Source organism: Rhinopithecus bieti, unplaced genomic scaffold (assembly GCF_001698545.2).
Source record: "Rhinopithecus bieti isolate Rb0 unplaced genomic scaffold, ASM169854v2 scaffold_56474, whole genome shotgun sequence".
NCBI classification, from domain to species: domain Eukaryota; kingdom Metazoa; phylum Chordata; class Mammalia; order Primates; family Cercopithecidae; genus Rhinopithecus; species Rhinopithecus bieti.
In genome coordinates, this window is record NW_016822031.1 from 182,348 (window position 1) to 198,476 (window position 16,129).

Sequence of the window (16,129 nt, forward strand, 5' to 3'; positions counted from 1 at the left end):
AAAAGAAAAGAAAAAGAAAAAGAAATTGGGAACAAGCTTGAGTAAGCAACTAGAATTTAGGATTTCTGCTGTCAGCTTTCTCTTGCTGCTCTTTGACAGAAATGCCTTTAAGAGGTTGTATGAATCAGGTCGTACTGTCTATAGAAAAGAATAATGTTGTAGGTAATAATATATTCATCAATCTTTTTTGAAACATAATGAGAAAAATTCAACATTTATAAATAAAACACATTGCAGACATACTAATTAGAATATCCAGTATGAAACATAATACAGGGCTAATGAGGCTTTTGAGTAATGTCTTAAAGGACCCCAGACATCCCCATCTCAAAATGCTCTACCTCTTTGATTGGCTTCTTTTTCTGTGACTTTGCCATTATGTTTTCATTCCTATTGGTTGCATGAGTACATTTAGATGTAAACACCTCAAAAGGAAGCTTTTTGTTACCACTATTTATGCTGCTTCCAAACAGAAAACTAGCTGAAACCAATATTCTGAGGTGATAAGAGACGGGATAACTAAATTCCGTAGAAGGAAACATTAAGCCATGATGAGAAAGAACGGGTCTTCATGGGCCATTGCAGTGGGAAACAACACAGAATGCTTGAGTTACGGGGGGAGGAAGACAGTAAATCAAAATAGGGAGAGAAATATTGAAAAGGTTTAAGAGAAGACATCTTAGAAATACATCTTACTACTTTACTGTTTCATCCAATGTATTTCTTAATCAGCGTAATGATATTAACAGCACAAAGACAGCATTTTCCTAGAAAGTATACCAATGAAATTTAAATGAGAAAATACAAAAATGGTTATTCATATAGTAAAATTAAATTCTTCGTAAATGTTAGGTGTGACTTTTATCAAAAACATGCTAAAATTATTAAAATTGACAGGAAAAGTGATAGGGACATATAGGATATAAAATGCTCATACCCACAAGAAATCATTTGTGTATACTAAAGGAGAATCTGATATATACATTTTAATGCTTTAACTGTAAGTTCTGATATTAGAATGAAATTTCAATTTTTCTAACAGTTGACTGAAGGTTCCAGCTAAAATAATATATGTATATTTCTCACTTTGACAAAAACAATTAGATTTGTTTTCCATGCTCTTGGCTGTATTCTAAGAGAGTTTTACATGAGTGAGTATGTCACCTCAGTCCTCAAGAGATGAATCAGGCTTAAAGTTAACAGCACACACAACAGTTAAAGATGAAAAATTGCTGTTATTTCAGTGCAGATATAATCAAGCCACAGTTTGCATTCTATTCGAATTCACTGAACTTGGTAATACATTAGAAAATATAAAAGTATTTTTTATGTTTCTTTCTTAAGTGTGTATAGTTTTTTATTATTCAGAATTCCATATCGGAATTGCAGCCATTACTTGAGGAAAGTGGGTGTATGACACTAATAATTTTCTTAGTGTTTGTGACAATGTTAACTATTTCTCTGAAATGGATGAAACCTCTAAAATGGTGGGGAAAATACTTAGGGCACTGCTTCTACTACTATGGTTTCTTTAAACTTCTTTTTTTTTTAATTATTAAAGGAATGAAACTCTAACACTGCAAAAGAGCAAAACATGACAGTATATTTTAAATTTCAACTCTTTCTAAGGTTGACTATTATATAATACTATCATAAAAGTTTATCAAGCATCCTTGAGAGCCTATTTCTTCCAGTTACAAATACACACAGATTTTACAAATTGCATTAGTCCATTTTTGTATTGCTATAAAGAACTGCCCAAGATGGGGTAATTTATAAAGGAAAGAGGTTTAATTGACTCACAGTTCCACATTGCTGGGAGGCCTCAGGAAACTTACAATCATGGGGAAAGGTGAAGAGAAAGCAAGGCACCTTCTTCACAAGGTAGAAGGAAGAAGTGCAGAGCAAACAGGGAAGAGCCACTTATAAAACCATCAGACCTCGTGAGAACTCACTCACTATCATGAGAACAACATGGGGAAAACTGCCCCTATGATTCAATTACCTCCACGTTGACACTTGGGGATTATGATAATTATGGGGATTATAATTCAAGATGAGATTTGGGTGGGGACACAAAGTCTCACCATATCACATATGCACACGCATACATACACACATATGATACTGTGTATATTGTTTTGTTACTTGTTTTTTCACTTAATAGGTTATGTAATTTAGCTAACTATATTTATCAATGTTATTTAGAGTATTTCCAATTATTTGTTATGTATTATAAAGTAATGCTATGAGTGTCCTTTTACTATCTTTTTGTACATATGTACAAATATGATTATAACTCCCAAGAAAATAATGTTCTTAATCCATTTTTAACTTTTACAAGTATTGCCGCATTTCTCTCTATAAAAGCTAGACACATTTACACTCCCACCAATAGTGAACCAGGGCCCATTTCCCACATAACCAATTTAAATCTCATAGACAAGTTCTGCCCAATAGAATTTTCTACACTGATGTAAATGCTCTATATCTATGATGTCTAATATAGTAGTCACTAGCTATATATGACTACTGAGCACTTGAAATTTGGGTGGTGCAATTAAGAAATTAAATTTTTATTTTTATTTAATTTAAATTTAAAAAGCCACATGTGACTAGTGTTTACCATATTGAACTGCATAACTATACCAGGAATGGGATCTGGTTTATTTGCAAGCTTGATCACCTTTCATAACTTTTAAAGTGGTTTATTGTTCACTGTCAATTATTTAATCTAGGAAATTTTGCGTGTATATTTCTGCTTTTTTGCTACTGTGTTGTGTGTCTTTTATCTTATTGACTTACAAGTAATATTTTCCTGATATGCTGATTTCTACTGGATGTTTATTGATACTTAATCTACCATAGAGGATGCAAACATTTCATTCTGGGCTCTTATTTATTCCTAGATATTTTATGCAGTTGGTACTATTGTGAGTTACATATTTGCTTTTCAGTATTACCTAGTTGGTAATGATTTGTGTACATGAAAATTTGGGTTTTGTATATTTAGCTAATATCTTGTCAATTCACCTACTTAAGCTACTAGTACTAACCTTTTGGGGGTTTTCATTAAAATTATTTTCTAATAAACATATATTTCTAAATCATTGTTTGAAATAATTACAGCTTTGTGGCTTCCTTTGTAATAAGTATCTCTCTCTTTATTTTTCTTTTACTAGTCTGGCTGAATGCACTAGAAAATCCAGAAACACTGAATGATAACAGTAATATGGTAGTCACAATTCTTGTTTTATTTATTATTTTGATATTTGATAGTTTGATAGTTTATTATTTGAGTAACATTTGGTATTTATACTTAATTGTGATGATATATGTCTCTTTCTATAAATATCCCATGTAAAGATGAGGAAGTCTACTTTAATTTCTGTATTAACATTTAATCTATAAATAAATTCATTAATAATTTTTAAATGCAAAATCTGTTTGTTATTAGTATATTCATTATAAGCCCATCAACACTTTTTTATAATTATTGCTTTATGCAGTTGCCTTTTAAATCAGATAGAAGATTTACTAATAAAAATATATTTATATTGTCTTTTACATTTATTTATGTATTTAACCTTTAACAGTATTCCTTGTGTCTCATGTGAATTCAAGTTGCTCTTTGGTACGTCTCATTTCAGCCTAGAAACCCCCATTTAGTATTCTTTTAGGGCAGATCTGCTAGGGATTAATTTTCAGAATTTTGTCTGGGAATTAATTTTCTCCTTTATTTTCACAGGAAAATTTCTTTGGATGTATAATTCTTTATTGGCAATCATTTTCTTACAGCACTGAAAATGTCATTCCATTTCTGGCCACCATAGTTTCAGATAGGAATTATTTTATTGATGATCACTTATAGGTGATGAGTTGTTCTCAAAATTCTCTCTTTGTCCTTGGCTATTGACAGTTTTCCTATGATTTGTCTAGGTGTGGATCCCTTTTAGTTGATTCTATTTTGAGTTCCTTAATCTTCATGAATGTGCAAATTAGTGTTTTTTATCAAATGGAAACAATTCACACTATGATTTATTCGGATATTCTTTCTGCCTCTTTCTCTCACTCCAATCCTTCTGGGAGTTTATCATGCCTATGTCGGTATGCTTGATGATGTCCCACATATCCCTGAGGCTCTGCTCAATTTTTTTCATTCATAATTCTTTGTGTTCCTTAGAATTGATAATCTCAATTGATCTATCTTTAGCTCCATTGATTCCATCTTCTGCCATTTCAAATCTGTTTTTGAGTCCTTCTAGCAAAATTTTTATATCATTTACTTTAATTTTTAAGTGCATTGTTTCTACTTTATTTTAAAATTATTTCTACCACTTTATTGATATTTTCTATTTGAGATAGTCTCATATTTTTATTTAATTTTTTAATCATGGTTTCCTTTAGTTCCCAAAGGTATCTATAATAGCTGATTTAAAATCTTTGACTAGTAAGTCCAAGGTCTTAATAGTCCAGTAGTCTTTCTCAGGGATAGTTTCTATTGATTATTTATTCCTCCACCCCTACCCGCCACACCCTATATATGGGGCGTACCTCTATCTCATTTATTTGGGTATCTCAAGATTTTTTACTGAAAAGTGAGACATTTAAAATAAACATACTGTGACAACTCTGGAAATCAGATGGAAATAAGACTTCCAGGACTTGCTCCTGTTGCTATTTGTTGTGCCTCTCTTTATTTTCCTTTTATTTGTTTGTGACTTTCCTGGACTAATTCTGTCAAGTCTGTATTCTTTAATTTACTCATCAGCTAGTGATTGGACAGGGATCTCCTTATATACATTGGACCAATAAGTCTCACAGCCTTTGCTGACAGACTCTGTGTTTCTGTTCAGGAACATCTTCAGCACTTCAGACAATTTACAGTTCTGCCTTAACCTTTACTTCTTGATTTTACAGCAACTAAAGGTCAGTCATGGGTGAGCAATTAAGACCTTCTCCAGTGTTTTCTGTACATGTTCGCAGTCCTGCACATGTATGTGGCCTTCTAGATTCCCAGGAATGTGTGGAGCTTTTACCTATCCTCTAAAGTCCTTTCATTCCCCAGTTTTTCCTTTTAAGTTTCCTAACCATTTATTAACCCTAAGTGGGATCTCCGCTTAAGGAAGCTGTGTTGTTCAACAATTGCCAATAGTTGCTTTAGACACACACCTGGGAATATGGCTATTCTCACAGAGAAAGCTCTAAGTCAGGCCAAATAAAGACAAACCTGCCACACCTATAATTCCAGCACTTTGAGAGGCCAAAGTGTGAAGAACACTTGAGGCTAGGACATTGCGACATGCCTGGGCAACATAGCAAGACACCTGTCTCTGAAAAAAAAAAAAAAATTAGCAGGTGTTGGTCAAGCACATGCAGTCCTAGCTACTTGGGAGGCTGAGGTAGGGGGATCATTTGAAATTAGGAGGTCAAGGCTGCAGTGAGTCAAGGTCATGTCACTGAACTCCAGCCTGAGTGACAGAGTGAGACTCTTTCTCTAAATAACTAGCTAAATAAAATAATAATAAACCTTGAGAATGAAGATTTTCAGGTAGCTTCCATACAGGTCGAATGGTCATTTCGCATGTGGATTTGGGTGATTTCCAAACACTTCTTCCCACCCAGTGACTACTAGGCTGTTGTTTTTCAGTTACTGTGGGTGTGAATCTGTTGGTCTTAAAGGATATCATGAATTTGAATGGGCATAAAGTAAGTTCAAGCACCACAAAGCTCATTGTTACCAAGATCCGATTATTTTTCTAAAATAAAAGTTCCTCAGATATGTTGGAAAGCTTCAGTTAGTTTCCAGAATTCTGAAAAGTTGATTTTGACAATTTTTTTTTCCTTTTTTTTTTTTTTTCTTTTTTTTTTGCCAGTATCCTCATTACTTTTACGGAGGAAGAGTTTTGGGAGGGTTTTACTACAACCTTCCCTTCTTTTATTTTAAAACAATTATAGTGGATTAGAAAAGTGTTTCTAGGGATTGATAATGAAAGATTGTATAATCGACAACAATTATATTTAACAAAATAAAGTTCAAGGTGAATTATAAAGGGCTGAAATATTTTATTTCGATTAAATACGTAATAGTTATGGTATTGGTACTGCGCATAACATGTCTTGGAAATGTTTAGATGTATAGAGAAATAGATAAAGTCACCAGGGTCGAGGCTTTAACATACCACTCTAAGAAATAAGTACACATAGCCAAAAACAATATAGTATTACAGTATTATACAGTATTCTGACACAGCTAGGTTTCAGAAATCATTATACTTGACAAAAAGGATAATTTACATTCTTTTAAAATCCCATGTAACAATTACAAAAATCTCTTTAGCAACAAAGAAAATCTCTAGAAATTCTCAAAAGTAGTCTTTTAATGCATGGCATTTTCTGAACACAATAAAACTCTAGTTGATAGAAAAAAGACAGAAAAAGGCATAAAATAAGCTTGCCTAATTTGAAATAAACACTTTTCTACATAACTCAGATTAAAGACAAAACCAAAACTAACAAAATTTTTAGAAGACTATCACTATTTTAACTTTCAAGAAAACTGTTTTCAAATAGCGGCTGTTATTATTTTGTGGATACATTAATTTCTTTACATTCCCTGAGGATACAAATTTCAAATAAACATTGTCCTATTTGTATTTCTTCAGTCTTAAAAGCAGATTTTGACAGTCCAAAATATTATAATATCTATAATCACATATCCCAGAGGCAACCACTTTTGGCACTATTTTGTGCTATAGCAGTTATCTCCTTAACTATGAATAAGATAATTATATCTCTATTTTATGGTTTGACAATTTTAGACATTATGAACTGTCTCCTCTCTTGGAAAGATTAAGATTTACTCACATTATCTACTGTTTCTTCTTGCCTTTGTCATTTTTGCTTTTGGTATTTTTTTTTAACACTCCTTAGTAATTAAAATAATATTCCTAAGCCATTCTTTCTCATAACAATAACTTTAGTATATAAACTACCCACCATGTAGTAGGTGCATATTATATCATTTTCTTCTCATCTCAGACTTCTGTGTAGATACCTTCATTATTATAATGTCAAAAAGACAATAAAATTATATTTAATACATCTGTGCTTAGTAAAAAATTTGGTCAAATACTCAAAACCAACAAACTGTAATTTCTTTGCTTTTTTTAATTTTTAATTTGTGTGGTACATAGTAAGTATATGTATTTATGGGATATATGAGATCTTTTGGTACAGACATACGATGTGTAATAATCACATCAGGGTAAATGGGGTATCCATCACCTCAAGCATTTATCCTATGTGTTACAAATAATACAATTACACTCTTTTAGTTACTTTGAAATGTACAAATAAATTATTTTTTACTATAATCCTCCTGTTGTCCTATCTAATACTAGGTCTTATTTATTCTTTCTAACCATTTTTTTGTACCCATTAACCATCACCAACGCCCCCCTCCCAACTCCTCCTCCTAGCCTCTGGTAACCATCTATCTGCTCTCCATCTCCATGAGTTTAATTGTTTTGACTTTTATATCCCAAAAATAAATGAAAATATGTTTTTCTTTCTGTGCCTGGCTTATTTAACCTAACATAATGATCTCCAGTTCTGCAAATGACAGAATCTCATTCTTTTTTATGGCTGAATAGTACTCCATTGTGTATATGTACCACAGTTTCTCCATTCATCTGTTGATGGACACTTAGGTGGCTTCCAAATCTTGGCTATTATGGACAGTGCTGCAACAAATATGGGAGTGCAGATGTCTCTTCAATATACTTTTGGGTATATACCTAGCAGTGAGATTGCTGAATCATATGGTAGCTCTATTTTTAGTTGTTTGAGGATCCTCCAAACTGTTCTCCATAGTGGCTGTATTAATTTACATTCCCACTAACAGTGTACAAGGGTTCCCTTTTCTCTACATCCTTACCAACATTTGTTATTGCCTGACTTTTGGATAAAAGCCATTTTAACTGGAGTTGGATTATATCTCATTGTAGTTTTGATTTACATTTCTCTGATGATCAATGATGTTGAGCACATTTTCATATGTCTGTTTGCCATTCATATGTCTTCTTCTGAGAAATATCTATTCAAATCTTCTGCCCATTTTTACATCAGATTATTAGACTTTTTCCTATATAGTTGTTTGAGCAAACTGCACTTTTGTTCACTTCTGAGCCAGTTAGTGTGCTAGCATTTACCTTTTCTTCTCAATAAGCCCAATTCTATGACCTCTGTGACAGCCGAAAGTATCAAGTGCAAATAGATTATTTATTCTTACACTCTGCTGACCACTCAAAATCATACATTTTACTTTGCTTAATGTTAGGACCATTATTCTGGTATGGAGGTTTTAGTTTTCTCCTGGCATTTCTTACCTTTCTTTTTGTTATTGTTAACAAAATTGTATTGTTTTTGCACCATATTCTCAAAATTAGCCAGCATTTTATAGACCTTTGACCAAAAAATTATAATCTGGTTGTGTTTCTCTTTTGTGCTATTGATATTTTACAAATGTCTGGTGGTAATTTTTTTCCTTGTTATAAGTTGATAATTCTATTGTCCCTCTTTGCATATATCTGTTCCCCTAAGTGTTGTCCTCTTCCCCCATGCCCCACCTCCAGAAAGAGGGTCTCCATATATCTTGGTTACACTTGGACTTGAACTCCGAGGTTTAAGTGATCCTCCTACCTCAGTCTCCTGAATACTCCTGAGTAGCTAGAACTGCAAGCACATGCAACCATACCTGGTTTTCTTTTTTCAAACGAAGAATATGCATTATCCGGAAGCATGGGGAAGATGTGAATTTGCAGGTTTTATTTTAGAAGACTCATGGGGAGGTAGCAGCCAGTCACAATGACACCCATCTTGTGGGGAAAAGAAAAAAAAGAATGAATTTGTATTGCCTATTTTGCAAGGCATCTAGGAGAACTACTAATTGGAGATCACTTTACATTAAATTTTAATTTGAGCTTTTTCGGGCCCCACAGGTATTGTGAATTCAAACCTATACTGGAAAGAATGACTCCCACTTCTGCTGAAATCTCTTTCTGGGTATTGTTTTCCTTCTCATTCCCTTGTTCAGTTTTTACCTTTGTGTGTCATTTAATTTAAGTGTACCTCTTACAAACAATTACTGTTCTTTATCTTTGACAGGGGAACTTATCTAATCATAATTGTAATCATAATATGTTTAAACTTTTTGCTGCCATCGTGTGTTATGTTTTCTTTTGTTTGGGTTTTCAAATGTCATTTAAAAATACTTCCCTGTTTATAGCTTTGTTACTTCTTTCTAATGATTTGCAAATCGTATATCTTATTTCTTTTATTGTACTGGTTGTTCTGAAATTTGGAACAAAATAATCAATCCATTTATTTCCTCAGTGTCAAGAATAAATCATTTGGCTTTTGATAGTTTGGAATTGTTTATTATATTGTGGATCCTTTGTTTAATGAATCTTCTTTTAAAAATTATATGGCCAGGCATAGTTGCTCATGCCTGTAATCCCAGCACTTTGGGAGGCCGAGGTGAGTGGCTCACAAGGTCAGGAGTTCAAGAACAGCCTGGCCAATATGGTGAAACCCCATTTACTTAAGATATTTTGGGCTGAGCATGGTGGCTCACGCCTGTAATCCCAGCACTTTGGGAGGCCAAGGTGAGTGGATCACCTGAGGTCAGGAGTTGAGACCAGCCTGGCCAACATAGTGAAACTTCGTCTTTACCAAAAATACATCAAATTAGCTGGGTGTGGTGGTGGGTGCCTGTAATCCCAGCTACTTGGGAGGCTGAGGCAGGAGAATCCTTTGAACCCAGGAGGCAGAGGTTGCAGTGAGTCGAGATTGCACCACTGCACTCCAGCCCAGGTGACAGTGTCAGACTTCATCTAAAAAAAAATTATATTAATTTTTGGAGTGGTAGCCTCAATAATTATTTAGATTTAAGAGAAATTTTTCTGGTCTCTTTGCTCATCACGGTTTCTTGAATTCAAAACCTTTCTCTCCCTTGGTTTATAATTATCATTTTTCGATAATGTATCTTCAAGCCAATTTTATGGGTGTGATATGGTTTGGCTGTGTCCCCAGCCAAATTTCATCTTGGATTATAGTTCTCATGATCCCACATGTCATGGGAGGGACCTGGTGGGAGGTAATTGAATCATGAAGGTAGTTACCTCCATGGTGATCTCGTGATAATGAGTGCGTTCTCATGAGATCTGACAGTTTTGTAAAGGGCCGTTCCCCCTCACATGCTGTCTTGCCTGCTGCCATGTAAGATGTGCCTTTGCTCCTTCTTTGCCTTACACCATGATTATGAGGCCTCTGCAACCATATGAAACTGTGAGTCCATTAAATCTCTTTTTTAAAATAAATTACCCAGTCTCAAGTATGTCCTTATAGCAGTGTGAGAATAGACCAATACAGGGTGCCATCAGTAGTTAACATGGCTGTAGAAATATAACTATGCTAAAGTCTTACTTAAAATTCATAACTACAAATCATACATAGGCTCTTAATATTGGTCTGTGATCATACCACATGTCCTGGTCTATTTACTCTCCCATTCTTCTAGATGTATGCTGTCCAATAAAGTAGACATTATCTATATGTATTTCCTTTTCCATTTAAATTAATTAAAATAAAATAATGTTGTTTCTCAACTCCACTAGCCATGTTTCAAATGCCCAGTCACCATATGGTGATAGTGGTTGTGCTGGTGGGCAAAGTAATGGCCTCTCAAAAATGTAGGCATTCTAATCCTGGAACCTATGGATATGTTACCTTACATGGCAAAAGGGACTTTGTACATGTGATTAGGGTCAAGGGCTTTGAGATGGGAAGATTATCCTGGATTATCCACAAAGGTTCCAATCTAATCACAAGGATACTTAAAGTGGAGGAGGAAGACAGAAGAAAAGATCAGGGTAATGAGCTGTGAGAACTCAACATGCCTTGCTAGCTTTGAAGATGCAGGAATGGAGCCACAAGCCAAGGAATGCAACTGGGGTCTAGAAGTTGGATCAGTCAAAGAAACAGATTTTCCACCAGAGCCTCCAAAAAGGAATGCAACCATGGTGACCATGGTGCATTTCTGATCTACAGAACTTATAAGATAATAAATTAATATTGTTTAAGCCACTAAAGTTGAGACAATTTGTTGTGGTAGAAATAGAAAACTAATACAGCTGCTATTTCAGATAGTGCAAATATAGAACGTTTCTGTCTCTGCAGGAAGTTCTATTGGACAGCACCAATTTATAAGATTTTAAATAATTGAAGGTATAGTAAATGGAGTCCTCATTCACTTTTGGTAATCTCTCTTTCTCTGGTAATCTTCACTTTCTGGAATGATCTCATCTAGTCTCATAAGTTTGAATAGACAACAATAAAAGCTGTTGATTCCAAATTTATATCTTTAGTTTGGACTTCTGACTCCAGATGCATATATACACAACTGATCATTTAAAAGTTCCAATTAGGGCCGGGTGCGGTGGCTCAAGCCTGTAATCCCAGCACTTTGGGAGGCCGAGGCGGGCAGATCACGAGGTCAGGAGATCGAGACCATCCTGGCTAACATGGTGAAACCCCGTCTCTAGTAAAAATACAAAAAATTAGCCGGGCATGGCGGCGGGCGTCTGTAGTCCCAGCTACTCGGGAGGCTGAGGCAGGAGAATGGCGTAAACCCGGGAGGCGGAGCTTGCAGTGAGCTGAGATCCAGCCACTGCACTCCAGCCTGGGCGACAGAGCGAGACTCCGTCTCAAAAAAAAATAAATAAATAAATAAAAAATTTAAAAAATAAAAATAAAAAAGTTCCAATTAGATAGTTAATGGGCATCTTAAACACAGCATGTATAAAACTGAACTCCTGATCTCTCCCAGCATAGACTAGCTTTATTTACATTATTTTCATCTTAGTTAATAATAATTATGCCATTTTCAATTTCTCAGGAAAAACACTAGAGTCATCTTTGACATCTATTTCTCTTATAACACTCATACAACCTATATCAAAACTCTTTTTGACTATATAAAGGATAAAACTCAGGAACAGCCAATGAAAGAGAGGCATAGAGCAAAGAAAAGGGGCAGGTACAGGACCTTCCAAGCCCTCTTCAGGCTTACCCACCTCACAGCTCCTCTCTTGATATGTTCGCCAACCCAGAAGCTCTCTGAAACTCATGGTTTAGGGGTTTCTATGGAAATTGCATTATGTACGCATGATATTGATTAAATCATTGGTCATTGGTGATTGAACTCAATCTCCAGCCTGTTTTCTCTCCTCAGACGTCAGGGAGTGAGGCTGAATGTTCCAGCCCTCTAATCATGCCCTAGGTTTTCTGGCGACTAGCCCTCATGCTGAAGCTTTCTAGAGGCCCCCAACCACCACTCTTCTCATTAACATACAAAAGACACTCTATTAGTCCACAAATTTCAATTTCAGTCTTTTGGAGCTATATGCTGGAAACCAGAGTCCAGTTTATTTTTTTATCACATTCCGTCTATAAAATATATTCTGCATCTAATGACTTCTCAACACTTCCATTGCTGCCACCTTATTCCAAGCCACCATTATCTTTAGCCTAGATGATTGTAATAGTCCACTCTATTACAAGCATAGTCCAGTGTAATAACAGAACGTACTCTAGGGAAATAATAGAAGCCAATTAGTCACAAAATTGTTAAATACCTGAAAGAACAAACAGAAGAGTTAGGATAATCCAGACATTATTTATTATAGCCAGCTACTACCCCTACAGATGATATTATTGGAACCCAAAAGCTGAGACCACCCCATACAAATGGCAATCACAATAGCCTGCCCAGCAGGGACCAGCCTTGAGGCACATGCAGCAGTCACCACAGGCACAACCCAAAACAATCAGAGAGAGGGACCAATGCCCCAGCTTGTCCCTTCTTGGTGCCCTGAACTTCATGACAATGCTTCTTTTTGAACAAATTCAGTTTGAAACCAATTAGCAAGGGATACTGGGAAATATATTTTGTAGGGGTTAGACCTCTAAGATATAGATGTAACTAGAGGAAAGGGAGGGAATGAATTTGGGAGAAAACAGATGCTTTCTGATTTGTCTCCTAGCTTCCATTAAAGCTGTCTACCCACTACCACTCTCCAGTACATACACATTCTATTCCAACAGAGGAGGCAAAGTGATCCTTTTTAAAATAAAGACAAATTATTTCACTCCAATGGCCCAAATTTTATGGTTGTCTTCCTGTCTTGCAGAGTAAAAGTCAAACTCATTACAGTAGCCTACAACATCTACATGACCTCCCTCCCATTTCACCTCTTTGACCAAACCTGCTTCTTTTTCCCTAACTCAATTTTCTCATGCTACAGTGACCAGCTTGCTGCTCCTGGAGGGCACCAGGAACTTTCCTAACTCTGGATCTTTCCAGCTACTATTATTCCCTTCCTCTAGTATCTGCATGGCTTACTCTCTCACCTGCTTCAAGCCATGCTGAAACACCAGGTTTTCATGTTAAAGACCATCCTTGAGCATCACAGCAATGTGCTGAGAACACGTAACAAAAGCTTCCTGTAAAAGAACTGAATTGAAAGAGATATTTAGTGCTCAATGCTTTTACTGTTTTTTCCTTACATTAAACTATGCCAACTTAACATACCTTTGTTGTCTTCTTCTATAATTTGACATCTAATGAAAAACATTATAATATTACATTATTATCAAAGCTGTAACTGTAAAAAGAATTTGAACAGCCAGATATGAAAATGCAGATGACACCCCAGACCATTTATGTTGTTGATGTTGTTCAATACAACTCATTTCATGGTTCAACTCAGCACAATATCCTACTTTGAACAAAATAATAAAGAGAAAAATGCCAAATAATAGAGGAGAATGTAGTAGACTCTAAAGCAACAGTTTAGCTATTACACAAAAACAAGTGCTATCTGAATAAATCATAAACTTGACAGATTTTGACATGAAGAAGCTAATTTAGTAGAACTGTCACAATCCCAAGTCTCTCTTTCTTGTTTCAAGGAAATTTTGACTGAATGCTAACTGAAGCACTGAGTTGCATGCTGCAAAATTTTGGAAATATTTGTTATTTTTTCTCAATAAAACAGTAACAACAAAGTAGTATAGGATCTAAAAGTAAATCTGCTGACAAAGCAGAAACCAACCTGTGGGTACTTCTCTGCCTCATGCCTGTCTCACACTATATAAGTAATCTTTTACCTGAATGAGATATTATCTACATTATTGCTTTTAACCAAGATCTGTTTTCTTCAGTGTTGACATGCAATTAATTTTCCTGGCCAATGAGAAGTGTGGCTAGGAAAATTGAAAAGGGTAACAAATATGGCCATTACAAATATGGCCGCAATAATCAATCCTTTCCTTATCCATGCCATTTTCCATTGATTTTCAACTACTCCTATCAAGAGATGGAGTCTGTTTCTTCACCTCTTTATCTGGGCTGGCCTGGTAAATAGAATGTGGTAGAAGTGATAGGATGCTATTTCCAAGCCATGAAGTCAAGGATCTTCTGTGTGACTCTTTCAGAACTCTGCCACCACTATGCGTCTCTTCTTCATGTGGTTTCTCATCCATCATCAGTCTAAACCAGCTGGCAGCAGACCCTACACACATGGTCAGCCCAGAAAAAACATCCAGCTGAGCTCAGTCCAAACTGCCAGTTTGCAGATATGCAAGCTAAAAGAGGAGCTGCCTTAAGCCACTATGTTTGTGATTGATTGTTACGTGGTAATTATAAGGTAGCATCTTTCTTTGCTGACAAGTAGAGGAAAAAGATACTGATTTCATTTTGAATTGCAGCTTGAGGTTTAACTGGAAGAAGCAGAAGGTCCCTTTGGTGTCAACAGATTAGATGAAAAGAATTGGGTTGTTTGTTCCCCCTAGTGTTTCCTAACTAGATCACAGTTCTAGATACCAGTGGCTGGCACTCACGCACCATGTAGTGGTACAGGAAGTCCATCCCCCTTAAAACAGAGGAGCTCTGAGAGCAGAACGGGCATTTTCAATTCTTCTCAGACAGCTAAGAAAAAAAACAACATGTTTAATCACTGTCACACAGATGTACTACTTTGATTGTCAACTTTTGTTTGATTAAATCACTCCTGTGGAAAAGGAGGCTAACATTCTTATGGTACAAAATTGGCTCACACAAACTAAAGGAGAAAAAATTCATAAATCACACACTACAGCTAGAATTGACTTATTTTGGTCGCACTGAGTAGAAGGAGAAGTCCCTTCAACACAGTTCTCAGACTGGTATATCATTGACCCATCTGGAGGGTCATCTCCTTTCCTCCCAAACAATGATAACAAATGGACTGGACGAGTTCAAACCTCACAGGAAGAGCCAGTATAAAGTATATGGGCATCGAATCAAACTAGATGAATGTAAGAAATACTGGGAAAACAATGATAAAGAAGGCAAAAGGAAATCGCCTACCCAAGCATCTCTTATTGTTTCTAGATTTATCATTGGCAGGTAGGTAAAGTCACCCAAAATATCTTCTTGATACTGACTGAAGTCTTCATTTCATGTATATCTCCTTACTACACAATTCAGCTATACAAAATCATTCTGGAAATCAAGTCTATCAGGTACTAATTAACTCATATTTACATGTATCACTATGTACTAAGAATCTTCATTATGTCAGGTCATGATAAAGATTCAAAAATGAGTAAGCCATAGACACTGTGTTACACAATGTATGGGGGATGTTGGTAAAGAAACACCTTAACATAGCTAACAAAAGGTAGAAAATAGGAAGAAATGACATTAGTTGAAAATGGAGATACTCATTTGAATTGTACCCTGAAGGACAGGCAGGATTTGAATATGAATAACAGTGATATGGAAGAAGAGGAAATTTAGGATGAGACAATAGCTTGTTTCTCTTTGCAGAGAGGAAAATATATTGGGTGGACTTGGCCAAAGCTATTACATTAGTAAAGCTTTTCTTGGGAGGCCCTGGCCTCTTGTTGTTGACCTAAGAAGGTAAGAAGGAAAAAAGCATTAGCATAGGAAATGAACTATATTTAGGACTAAATTATATAGAAACAATATATCCTTGCTTCTGAAGTATAAATCAATGTGTAC